Source organism: Meleagris gallopavo, chromosome 4 (genome assembly GCF_000146605.3).
Source record: "Meleagris gallopavo isolate NT-WF06-2002-E0010 breed Aviagen turkey brand Nicholas breeding stock chromosome 4, Turkey_5.1, whole genome shotgun sequence".
Lineage (NCBI taxonomy): Eukaryota > Metazoa > Chordata > Aves > Galliformes > Phasianidae > Meleagris > Meleagris gallopavo.
This window is the reverse complement of record NC_015014.2, coordinates 39,946,591-39,960,438: the sequence shown is the minus strand read 5'-3', so window position 1 is coordinate 39,960,438 and position 13,848 is coordinate 39,946,591.

Sequence of the window (13,848 nt, the reverse complement as noted above, 5' to 3'; positions counted from 1 at the left end):
AGTGTCTAAGAGATACTGCATTCCAGGACTGTATGTTTGGACACGGGACCAGCACTAGATTGTTGGTAGTCTTGAGGTAGGACCAGGATGAATAGGAAGGAAATATCTTACAATGAAGGAAGATGTGAAAGATAAAACATTTGGGAATATTGTATCTGATTATTTTGCCAAAGCATTAATGCTTGATCTTCGTAAAAGATATGTTAGTTGGTGTGATTGGATGTGGTTGGAATATTTTTGCAATGTGAGCTGTGGCAATGATCACTGTGGAAAGAAACCTTCATAAAAGAAAATAAGGATTATTAAGTGTGAATATAATTGAATATAAAAATAACTGAAGTGTAACTTGGGATTCTGATACTGAATTAAAAAATAAAAATAAAAAATGAAGTTTTTCCTGGGTGTAAGGCTGAGAGAATCGTGATAGTACCGCTGTACTGAGAGAAAAGTAAGCCCTAAGTAAGTCCTAAAAGGGAGAACTTGCTTTACTCAGATTTTTGACAAGACACCTGGCAGGATTCTATTAACTGTAGAAGGATACTCTTTCAACCAAGTCCCAAAGAATGAGGCCCTGCTCTGCATGCAGGAGTTGTGGAGCGCTGTGAATACACACTATATGTGCCAACATTTGCAACAGTATGACTGTAACAGAAATCTTTAGTCACAGCTTGAAACAGTGATTTAGCACCTGGTGGGAAGGCAGGGCCGATTTAGGGGAGCTCAGGTGCATGCAATGTGCCTGAGTGACCAGAAGGTGTGGAGCTAGGATCCACGCCTCCCCAGACCTCATTTAAAGGTTGACAGTGGAGGCACAAACATCTTGCTAGAGATTGCTGCCTACTTGAGGCCTTTCAAGGGTAAGCAGAGTTGTATTGGGGGGAAAACAAATGAAAAGATATCTATCCTGAAACATTGAAAACATACCCCTAGAATAATGTTGTTGTTGTGCCAGGTATGTCCTTAATATAGATGTTGAATTTTGAGTTTATTAAACTCCTATCAAGTATTAGCTTACTTCAAAACATACAGGAGTAGGAATGCTGATTTTGGGATAATTATATTTCTGTAATGTTTTTAATTTCAGTTACTCACTAATCTTCTTAATACTAACTTATTGCTAATACTGTTTTTTTTCTTCTTTTTTTCTCTTTGTAACTATGTAGCTATTGTTGGAGTAGTGGCTTCTTGTTGGAATATAACTAGTGTTCAATGTATTGCTAGAAGAGCTTACTGCATAAATTCCTTGTTTGTTTCCTACAAGTCTGTTAAGGTTTGAATGACTTTTCCTCTATTACAGTTTGAAGTGCTTTGAAAAACTTATTCACACTTCAGTTTACTGATAGTATTCATTGTGAATTCTACTGATAGTATCATTATGGTATACTACAATACAGGTAGTATTTCTAATTGCTTGTGTAAGCAGCTGGGAGTATAGCATTTCAGATAACATGGTTTGTTTTTTCCCATCTTAGCAGCAGTATATGTACATGTGGAGTGTTTTTGATTCCTCCTTGTAGTCGTGTTAGTGTATCCACCTATGTACACAAATACTAATTTTCAGTGTCAAATACTACTATAGGAAATAAAGTGGATTTAGCTGTGTCCATTCATCTTTATAGAAAAAGGAGATATTAATTGCATGCCTTATTTTTAATGATGGTTAAGTGTTTGGAAGAGATATCAAGATTAGGAAAGTGTCAATCAATTTGTATGACAGGTTTCAGGGAAGCAGGAAAATAGTGTTAGGGAATATCATTTTATTATTCAAGTTCACATCTGCTGAAATATTAAAGTACATCTAAAAGAAAATATGTAAGTCTAAAACAAAATGCTGTTTACTGACAGTTAAGGAAAAAAGCAAGTCGTATGAGACAAACTGAATAGCTTCTTCTGCTAGTACCATTCTGATTAAATGGTTACAGACAGAGATGAAATATAAGTGAATATAAACTAAGTGGCCTGAAACATAAAAGCACTGCCAGCATATCATAAGTACAATTAGTAATGATTTTTAATCTCCATGTTGTATTTAGAAAGTCTGTTTTCTCCCATAGCTTTCTTGATTGTCTCAGCTGAGTTTTCTCTAATTTTGAAGAAACTTCCAAGTCATTATAACACCTATCTAGATAAAACTTTTAAGAGACTTTCTCCTTTCAACTGAGAGCAAAACCAAAAACTTTTAAAGTCTTTATTTTTATTGTCTGTGAAATATAATTTTATTATGGTGATTTAGGTGTTAGAATGTATGTGCAAGTTGCATCAAACTTCAAGCTTTGTTTTAAAAATCTCTGAGTTGCATAACAATCAACTCTTCATTTGTAACAAACTGGATTAATCACATTATGATTAGTAATGAGTGCAAATACAGTTTATGGCATAAGAAAGTTGACACCACAATGTAATGCTATCCAGCAGGCTACTTTTACATACTCGTGAGGGTAATGCATGATGTCTTTTTTCTGTGGCTTTTGGTACTTGATGGTAAATATGAATTTTTAATGCCTGCCATCGCGGTTGTTTTATGCTTTTATTTGAAAATCTGTCTCAAAGAACTACACTGCTAATCAGTCATTTGGTACAGCACCCAACAGGATTTTCTGAGGGAAAAAAATAGATTGATTTCAACTCAGCTCTCACTAAATAGACAAAGGAGTGGCTCATGGATTTTAAGAAAGTCCTGATCATAACGAACTGCGTGTTTGTATGCCCCACATGCAACCCACAAATAAAGTGATGACTGGAGACAGTAAGTATTTGTTCAAGCCTGTCTAGGCCCACCGATAGCAGAATACTGTGCTTGGTTACCTTCATTCAAAGCATCACTGAATGCATATGTACTGGTTTTGGTCTGCCTACATTGGCTGGTGTGTATGGACATACCTTGTTCTGTAATGCTCTTCTTTCTTTGTATCCTATAGAATGTCATTTTCAAACTATCAAATTATCTCCCAGTAAGTAGTAGTAACTTCGTGAAATACGCAGAAGTAGTATTAGGTCCTTCTGGTTATTAAAAATGGTTGGAAAGATAAAGGAAGGGGATACTTGACTTGCATTCTTGAAAGATAGTAGACATGTATACTAAAAACAGAAAGGCATGTTTAAGACAACTTTGAAAGCAATGAATGGAGGTTTAGAACTAGTGAAGCTGTTTACCTTAATGTTGTGACAAGAGATATCCAGAGTTGTAGCGAAACGAGCATGAAGGCGGTGCACAGTCTGCAATCAAAAGGCAGCACTCACTTCTCATTGCTTGAATGGGCCTGGGATGCTGTGATATCATCTTCTCAGTAGCCATGTAACCTGATGCTGTTCTGGGATTTGATTTGTTGAGTACCATTTGTAATTAGTCAGAGCATAATTATTGTACTGTAATGGTTTGTTAAAATAGTGTTGAATTACAGCCTTTTCCTGTTGATTTAGTAACGAGCATACCATTGACTGTAGAATTATTCTGCTACAGTTCATGATCATTATTCTCCAAGTAGGAGGACTGCTTTTCGTATATAACTCAAGCAGTGAGAAGAAACCAATAATGTGTCTGTTAGGGAGTATTTTCTGGTAGTGTGAAGTTTAAGCACTTAGTTCATGGTGAAGTTCTCAAAGACAACTTGGCAGGAGGCAAGCAAATTATAAAGAACTTCACTGGAATTATCTTATTAACTTTTTAATTGGAGTTGTGCTTCTTAATTTGGCTGTATGAAACACTTCAACAGTGAATAACTCAGTCCTGTAAGAACAGAAGAAATAGACCACATGACCTAAGAGTTTTTTGCTAAAATTAGGCTATAATTTGCCAACATTTTACTTTTCAACTAATGAGAAAATCTAACAGTTCCTGTTGCTGAAGCCATTTAGCTGCACATTGCATTGCCTTTTGCCTGCAGGTAACTACTTGCAAAGATGTTCCTTTTTCATGTTTGCCCCAGCCTATGGTATTTGCAGAGCTTTTGTTAGAATGGCTGGTAAATGTGACAAAATTGCTTTTTGTTCCTCTACCTGGTGTCTTTTTCACTTCTTTCATTTCAAAGAAGGGCAACTTTGTAGCATTGACCATCTTGCAGAGAGCTGCATTGGACTTCATGAAGAAAATGTATGAGCTTATTTAAAATACCTAGTGGGGCAAATGTATGGAACAGAAACAAAATTTAGTAGCTGAGGAAAAAAAAATTGAAAACTGTTTACTCACTGGAGTGGATGGCTTGCAGCAAGGTTAAGGAATAGTAATTCAAAACTCAGAGGTAGATGTGGATTGCTGTGCTTCAGAGTTCAGGTAACCACCTGCTAAATCACACACTGTACTAGTCTAAATTTTTATTAATGCAAGACACAAGTGATTATGAAGCAATTAATTGAAGTGTCATCATCTTCACTGTCTTACTGCATACAAATTGCATGCATGTTGATTCACAATCTCCTTGCTTACCTGAGGTGGGAAAATATTTCCTGTATCTGTTGTAGCTGGGTTACCTCAGTACTTAAAAGGCAATGATTTTTTTTCCCTAGGTGTACAGATATGGGAGAAGTGCATGTGTAAAACAACATGCCTGGGTTAGTTCCACATCAGGTGTGGTAGGGCTGCAGGACAGTGCAAGAGATGTGACTTATTTCCTTCTGCTCAGGTATGAGTGTGTTTAGGCTGTGGCAGGTGGCTGGGACTTCCTAAAATTACCTCCCAGCACCTGGAGCAGGTGAGAAGGCTTGTTTTATCCCACTGACATCTCATCTGCATTGTTTTACACTTTGTGGTGTGATGAAGACTGAGGTTTCTGTTGCCCATGTAGCCTGGTGTTACTGTTTTAGACTTCGTGGCTTGCTAGAGAGGAGAAGAAAGCAACTGAATGCAACTGCTCAGAGTTGCTTATTCAGCATACGCAGTATGTGTTTTTTATTTCTTTTTCAAGTACCGATATGTAGGTGGTGCTTTGAAAATAGGACAACATGATGAGAGTGACTGTTAATATTAAACACTTTAAATAATAGCTTTGCATAAGGTTGAACTTGAAAAATTGCTTTTTTCTTTCTGTATTTCATAAGAATCTTATGTTATATTAACACAACTAATTTCATTTAAGTATGGTTTGGAAAAGTCCTTATTGTTAAATAATTTTTCTCATTTTTTTTTTCTTCACATTATGGGTAAATTAGCACATATCCAAGAAATGATCTGCTCATTTTTAAAAGCCTGTCAGAAGGGAGAGCTAGAGAATGGTGCTTAGTGAGTAATGCTTTTGCACATTCAGCCTCCTGTAGCAGATAGAACACAGTGGAAGCAGACATTTCTGGGAGCTGTGAAGCTCTGGGTAGCACTGATCCATTTTGTAGGGTACGTAATAACATTTTAATATACTTTCTATTGGAAAATAAAAGCAAGAGATTTTCTGTCTGAATATATAATGCAGGAATGACTGCTTTTGAGACACATACATAAATTATAGATAGTGCAGCATCTGAAAGGCTATGTATTATTAATTAAAAACTGAAATCTTCATCTACACCCTAGTTACACCCTGATATCTAGGCCACTGGAGAACACGCTATAGTGTTGCAGTCTATGTAACCCAGGCAGAATGCAATAAAATGCAGCTTTTTTTGTCAGTTATGGGTAACATGTGAAATGTCCAGAATGTTCTGTTACAGTGGACAGAAGGATTTTTGCTTTATGAGGAGGAGGTGTGAATAAAGATGAAGCTGACAATATATTTTCTTTTTTTTTAAAGGAAGAAATGCTTCTATCATGCTTTGTCCAGATTATGCAATTTCCCACACAGCAGTGTGCTCTAGGGGTGTGCTTGCTCTCTCTCTCTCCCCCCTCCCTCCTGCCACTCTGTTTATGATAGATTTTAGTGTTGTTTGTTAGGTGCTGTAGTTGCTTATTGCATTCATTCTTTGCTTTTAAACTTAGAGGGTAAATTATGAAGACAATCAAAATAGCTGAGCTTCTGAAGTTAAATCAGAACTAAATAACAAGGCACATAATCCTAGCAAGCCACAGTCAGTGGCAATTCCTTTCATGTTAAAATGGGAAGTGCCTATCCTAGGTGGCTGACATGTTGGCTAGCAATTATAGAATCATGTTAAAAAAGTGCTCAGTGTATGTCTGTTGCTTGTGGGGTTGCTTGTAACCTGTAGAGTGTGTGCCAGAAATAGTCAATATAGTCTCTGTATGGGGCTGCTGAATCATGGCCTGAACCTCTGATTAATCACTTGAGGTGAGCAATGAGTCCGCCACAGGAGCACAGGTGAAGGCAATTCACCTGTGCTGCAGGAAGGGGTGGAGCCTGGCTCCACTTCTCCTAGACCCATTTAAGAGCTGACTGCCAATGAGGAAGGATCTCTCTGGAGATCTGCTCCACTGGAGTTTCCCATGTGAGCCCAGGTTACAGGTGAGTCTATCTATCACTTCTATTTCCTGCTTTGGTGTAATAACATCATAGCCAAGCTCTCTGTTATACTTTAACATCTGTATATTCATTAATTGTACACTCTCATATCCACTGTGTGAGGCAAAATTCAGTACAAATATCCAGCATGTGTCTACAACCATGAACTTAACAGCTACCACAATGTTTGCCCAATTCTGCTTAACACTTAAAAACATTTTTAAAAGTTGTTTTACATGAAAATCTACAGATGGTTGTATGTTTGTTATATGAATCAGTGATAACTCCTACAGCACTGTATGATTTTGCAGTTTTTCATTTTTTGCTGGTAGCATTGTTCGTGCTAGAACCATTATGCAGAAGAGGTTTGAATCTTGTGCAAATGAAACTTAATGCAAATAGAGATAAATGCAAGGTACAAAAAAAAAACAAAACAAACAAAAACAAAAAAAAAACCAAAACAGAGCTTCACCCATCCTATAGCTTTTACACTGGGAAAGAGAGAAGTTCTTCTTTAAGAAGCGGGCATCCTTCAAAACCTGCACAGGTGGGAGGTGTTTGTTTCACACCCCAGGTATTACCACAGCTTTCTTAAGCAAAACTTCTGAGGGCTCCAGGAGAAACATTGCAGCAAGACTTGGTGCTCTGAAGTGTGCACCTAATAAATGAAATGAAAAATAGAAGAGAGAAGATCCAGTGACTTCTGGCAGGTTCAATCATTATTTCTTGTGTATTTCTTGTGTAAAGCTTACAATTCTTAAAAACACTTTCTGCAAGGGACTTCAGATACTCTGGAATGATCTGAATTTAATGTTATAACAAAGGAGTCTTTCACTCAACTTACAAAGTAGAGGGGGAAAAAACTCTTCCTGCAATGTTTGTGATAGCTGAAGTTAGGGATGAAAGTTCCCGAAAATCAATCTTTTTTTTTTTTTTAAAAAAAAAGAGGAGAAATATGTATTAGAAAAGTTGCTCTCTTCTAGTGCAGCTCATAAGCAAGTCTATGTGCACAGTGTGCCTTGATGTCCTTAAGGATTTCACCTGGGAAACCTGGCCTCAGGAAGTGAGAGTAACATCCATTTATTTTCTTTTAATGATGAGATAGTGAAGTAGGTACCATGTGGTGATGATACAAGCAAATAACTTCCCATTCTCTTCCCTGGAAGTAGCTTCCTTCCTGAGCTCCTTATTATGTGCGAGCATCTTGGATGAGAATTGGAGTCCACATGCCAAACAGCCCAAAGTTAATATTTAAATGAGTTTTCTGCTGAATAATCCTTTGCATCTCCTTGTGGAGTAAATAAAAATGGAAGAGTGGGGGAGAGGGGAGAGAATTCTCTGTCAGGATGTGGTGGGGGAGCTGCTGGGATTTACAGCTTGACTGTCCTTGTTTACTGTAGAGAAATGCACCTGTTTCTGTGCTGCTGGGGTTCCTACTGATGACTGGAGGGTGTCTGCCCATGCAGCCAGCACAAGGTGATGTAATCCTGTCATGCTACACCAGCGGCCTTTTAATTTTGACCTGCAGTGTGTCTGCAGAATTGTCTACTTTGTAGCTGTTGGCAAGTAGGCAAAAAACAGGAGGATTTTCAGGGCCTCACTGTGATGGCTGTCTCCATCCCTCAGGTCTCCCTTTCCTTTCCTGCTAGGCATTTCCCATGTGAACTGCTGCGTCATGGCCTACTAGCCCAGAGTGGTGGGCTGACCGCAGGCATGAGTGTATGAACTGCTTAGGAAAGAGGGATGTCATGGGCTGTGTATGCCAAGGTGAAAAAGCGTGTGGTATTGCAGAGGAGAGAAAAACACCAACTCTCTTCTATTTCTGTGCCCTGGGAAGCCCACATTGCCACATGCTGTTCTCCTTTTACCCTTTGCATAACACTTGGGGCAAAGTGAGTCAGAGATCTCCACTGAGTCACTGGTCACAGGAAGTGACTTTCATGAAGTACTTTTCATGTACTGCCTAGCTAAGCACAATGGCATTAAAGTAAAATATATATATATATTATGCTGATCTGAAGACTTCTGGAAACATGTCTGAAGTTGCTGTACTTAGAAGTAAGAGCTTTGGCAGTGGGATTGAACTGTGATATTGAGCTTAGGGTGAGACCTCAGGTATGTGTGGTAGCAGGTATCCTTCACCCTTATTTTGAACAATCAGGAACAACGCTCTGGCCTGAATGCAGAAAAGGTTGCATTCAAAGTTACAGTCCCTTCCTTTCCTGCTTCCCTGTGCTTCAGGGCAGAATAGAAAGTAACTTTTATCTTTTACCAGCTTACAGGGAGGTAGGTAAGTACTCTTGCATGTAAGCGCAATGGATACATGTTTCTCACTTGCATATTTTAGTATCCTATAAGCCTGCAGGTATGAAATTGAAGTATTCATGCAGTGGTGACTCTTCTATCATATTCCTACACCTTGGAATAAATTGTCTTGGTTTTTGTTAGTACACTGCAGTCCTTTGGGGCTTACCTTTTGCATACATTGTTTCAAAGCAGGCTCTTGGAAATGACTATTATGGCAGCAGCATGCTGAGTGGTGCGTGGGCTGTGTGAAAGTGGCTCAGATGTGGGACTCCAGCATTGTGGCTCACAGGGATTGCTGAACACCAAATGAGTAATGCGATAAAAGCTGCAAATTGAAGGCAGTGACACAGTGACTTCTGTGGTGCAGAAAACAAGCACTCATCTGAGCCTTTTCACCCATTACATTGCATGCAACATGAAACATTAGGCATAATGTGCAGCAACTGCATACAGTGTCTGTTTTGCTCTATTCTTCAGATTTCAAATTTTTTTGTCATTAAAATTATGGTACACACGAGGTATTTAGTCATATTTTTTTTGTATCTGATTGTGGTAGGGCTGCTTTAAGATTACGAATACTTACTGTAAAAGTATAGTTTGAGTAAAAGCTATAGCAAAACATCTATTTCCTGGAACTTAATGAACACAGAAAGAAATGAAAGGCTTAGCTTCAAAGAGCCAAGCAGTAGTAAACCCCAAAGCAGTGGTGTGCTGTGTTCCAGAAAGTTATTCTTTCTGGAATTTTGTAGGTTTATTATTGTTCTTTTTTTTTTCTCCTTTCAAGCCAGTGTAGTTAACCAAATCGACTGAAAGCAGCAGAAAGGTTCTCATCTTATTGGATATGTGGATATTGTATTAGTCTTTTAGTCCTTGTAGCTAGCTTTTGATGTGGAAGGATAGAAAATTAAATGTATAAAATATATTTACATATATGCATTTGAAGTTTTTATACATATCTATCTATACATATAAGCCCCCCTTAAAACATTTCTGAAAAAATGGTGTAGAATGAGTAATACTTGCTGGTTAGTGGATGTCACGGCAGTTATTTGTTATGCTTTAATCTCAGTGCTGTTCATTAATAAGTTGGTAAACTTCATGCCAATTAAATCCAAGTCACACCACAGTACTAGGTACTTCATATCCAGGCCTTGCATATTTAGGTAAAAACTTGAATGTGTGGTAGGGCCTTATAACAAACTGTTTTCTTCCCCTGTCTTTAACTACAATCAAGGCACTCCAGGTTAGAAACAATTACAGTATTTTTTATTTGGTTTGGTTGATTTGTTTAACTGGCCTCTTCTAAAGAGGTCTGTGTATTTATTTAGTCTTGGTAAATGTAGAAATACACAGATGTATGTGTAAGTATGGATACTGCACAAAGGATTTTGTTACGCATACTGATTGTATGTCTCTTTCCTGTTTGTTCTCTACAAATTGGAGAGGAAAGTAGTTTTGGGTTAAGCAGATAGAATTACGTATATGGTAGACGATTAAGTTTAAGTAGAGATCTAAAAATGAAAATGCAGGAATGCTATAAATATTGCCCACATTCTTAAGTGAATAGACATAGCACTCCTTCCCACAAGCAAAGCTGCCACTTTATATTTAGAAAGGAAAGTGGTACCTTTACAAAGCACAGACTCTTTTGCGAGTTACCCCCTTATTCAGTGTAGACCATATTCGATTTCAATGACAAACTATAGGGAAAAACTCCTGTATTTTTTAAATACAGCAGTCCTGTTTTCACTGTCAGTATGCTGCAATGGAACCCAACAGATGCTCCTGTCAAGAAAGCATTGCACCTCACTTGGACATTCTTATGTAAACACCAAAAATACATGCAAATACGGTTTGATATTAAAGCATAGCAACACACTGAACAGTTTAGGTCACAAGTGGTGCAAAGATTTTTATTTCATTTGTGGCATTAGAAACTCCTTCAGAAACTCCAAGTTGAGTCTGGACTGTCAGTACAACTGATGATGTGAAACTGCTGTGAGCCTCAGGAGATTATCTGATTATTCAGACAGTGCAGGTGCCAAAGAATATTAAGTTGAGGCTCCAAATTAGTAAGTTTTTCAATTAATTTCTTGTTTTTTTCCCCTATTTGATAAGTGTTGCTATTTAAGGTTAGTGGGTACAGAGCCTCATCTGAATGGTATGATAAGTGGGATACCATGAGGCAACATTTCGGAGTCTTATTTAGCACAGGGCAGAGTACAAAACATCCTGTAAAGTATAGTAAATGTAAAATGAAGAATCTGGATGGAGAGATCTCAACTCCTCACTGCAAAGTGTCCACAATGTCAGATCACAAATGCATAGGCTCATACTCAGGTGACTTACAATACTTCTACAATACCTCCTTTCATCGTTTCTGCTTTTTGAGTATTCTTATTACTGGGATTAGGAAAGAACTGAAAATACCATGCATTCTTCTGAATCAAGTCTTTCGTTTCATCTGAATGATGTAAGACCTTCAGAAGTAGCAACTGAAATGCTCAGTGCCAAGTCCCTGCCTGCGTTCTTTGGCTTTCTGTAAGGTTTTTGGTTGCTTTTCCTCCATTTGGCCTGCTTGAAAAAAACATCAGAAGAGTTAGTAGGAGAAAGTCTAATTGATATAATGACAATCAGGTGTGTCTGCATCAGCCTTGCATCACCACCTCTGAGGAAACCTGGAAAACATCAGAAAACCAAACAGGCAGAGAGAAAACCAGAGCAAGATGTAGCCCCAGAGAATCACATAAGATGTAAGGTGTATAAACTCTATGATTCTTTCTAGATACTTTCTAATCTTCAACATTCTTAGACATAAGTCAGAACTACATCATCTGGAAACTTCAGTTTCTTTAGAAGTGATAACTAAAATTTTCATGCAATATACTGACTGCAGTACCTGAACCATATGCAAAAATGTCAAATACTATGAGATTTTCCAGTAACACAGCAAATTGGCTGAGTTGCAGAAGCAATTAAACAGAGGTTGCTCCAGTTTCTGCACTGTGGTTATTCTGTAGGTAGGATGAGGAAATACAGAGCATTTTTTCTTTTTAAGTAGTAGTTTCTTAGCTCTCTGTACTGCTCCTTTTGCCAATCTATGTTTTTGTAGCTGGTGAGAAGAGGAAGAGAGATGCTTGAAATTGTAGTATCATAACAGATTGAAACTCCTAACTGGCAAACTAGCCCATTCATAGTGGCTATTTCTTCAAAAGTGTAGAAATGAGAAACTAAAACTTCCAATTTCTTATAACCTGTGGCAATTTTTCCAATTACATGAGACGTTTATAGTGTAGAATGACATTGGGAAAGATATATAAAGGATGTGAGCACTTATCAAAATAGTGCAAGCAAGGACAATTTTATGGTAGCCTACAGTAGCTGGAGTGAAAGGTGTAAGTGAAGCAAGGTGACTTTAGGGTGTCTGAGTACCTCCATCTCTACTATATGTTGAGTTCCAGATAAACATCTTTTGATTCCTGTTGCACGTAGGATGGTTATTGGATTGAGCAGAAATCAGCCTGGCAATTGGCCTCCGAGCTTAATTGCCCTTTCCAACAAGGAGGGAAGCAGTATGTAGCTGCATGTTTGTACTGCATCTATTGCAGTCAGAAAGCATAACTACATTGGCACTGATGTAACCCGAGAAGCCAGCAGGTTTCTCTAATGAGGTGTCAGAAGCAAATAATTATATCACTGGCAGAAGTTGTACAGTTGTTGAATTCAGGTTGCAGACATCTCATGTACACATTGGCAGTTTTGTTTCCTTTTTCCCCATTACATTTATTTTCTGGTATCTTGAGTACATGGATTCAGCTCCTCAACCCCTCCGCCATTTCCTTTTCTTTCTCTTCCATCCTCTTCCCTTCTATGTCTCTTGTGCCTTTTCCCCACTTTCTGTTTAATTTCCAGGTTTTCTAGGAAAATGCATAGGCATCACAACAGCATCAACATTAGAGAGATGTTATGATGTTATGTTGATATTTTTTTCTTCAATAAAATCAACAGAAGAAAGTTCTAATTTCTTCTGAAGGAATGTTCCATAGATCTTACCACTTCATTAAACATTACTTTGGCATTTTATGGTTTTGTTTAAGAAGGAATCACAATTTGCATTTAGAATAATGCGACTATGAATACAGGGTATCAGAAAGCACAGTGGTGGACTTCAGAGAAGCAAATCTAATGACTGGCTGTGAAAGTTGCAAATTTGCTCTCAAGGCACGTTTAGTTCTCATCAGCAGTATATTATTTATCATACATAAAGATATCTGTTGAAGTATTATCAAATATTTGGAGAAGTACAAGTTCAGAAGATCTGTTGCTTTATTTCTTAATATTTTAACAATATCATCTATTGCTTTGCAAAAATGAGAGAATTCCTTTAATGAAGTGATGTGCTCTAGGCAGATTAGGCCCCACAGAGAACAGAAATGGGGAAAACGATGGAATTGGAGTTATAAATTTTTGTTTTTTCTCTTTTACTCTTGTTTTATATGAAACTTACGTAGCTGGTGGTTTGCCGTCCCCTTTCTCTTATTTTTACTACCACATTGTCCAGTGACATCTCTCACTTTGATTATCTTCCTTTTTTTCCTACACTGAAGCATCAAGCTAATGTTGCATTAATCCTGGTTTTTCTGTGAAATTTTTGTGTGATCTGATAAAGACTTCACTTATCCTCTTTAGTTCCTGTATAAATAGCAGTCATTTTTTCCTATGTCAATCTTAGTCCTGCAATTTCATGCAGGCTCCCTCTGGTGGTCTGCTGCCACTGGCAAGCACAGAAATATTTTCAGTATGAAGGAGAGAGGAAGCAGGAGTTCAATTGGAAGACTACTACTTACCTTTTGCTTTATATTTATGTGGCTTATCATTGACAATATAAATTAATATAAACACCAAAATATAATTTAATAAATATACATAAATATAAATGGATAAAACAAAATTTGTTGTGATATTCTAACAGTCTTCTAAGTGAAGGCTACTATCATGTAAGTTAAAAATATTTTGACATCTTAATTATTAACCTGCAAACAAAGCACTGTTTCTTTCTCTCAAAGCCTACAAGATAAGGCAAGTTCTATTTATCATCATTGATATCAGGGCTGAAAAGGAAAGAATCATCTCATCCCCATTTCATGTTTCCATCTTCCCA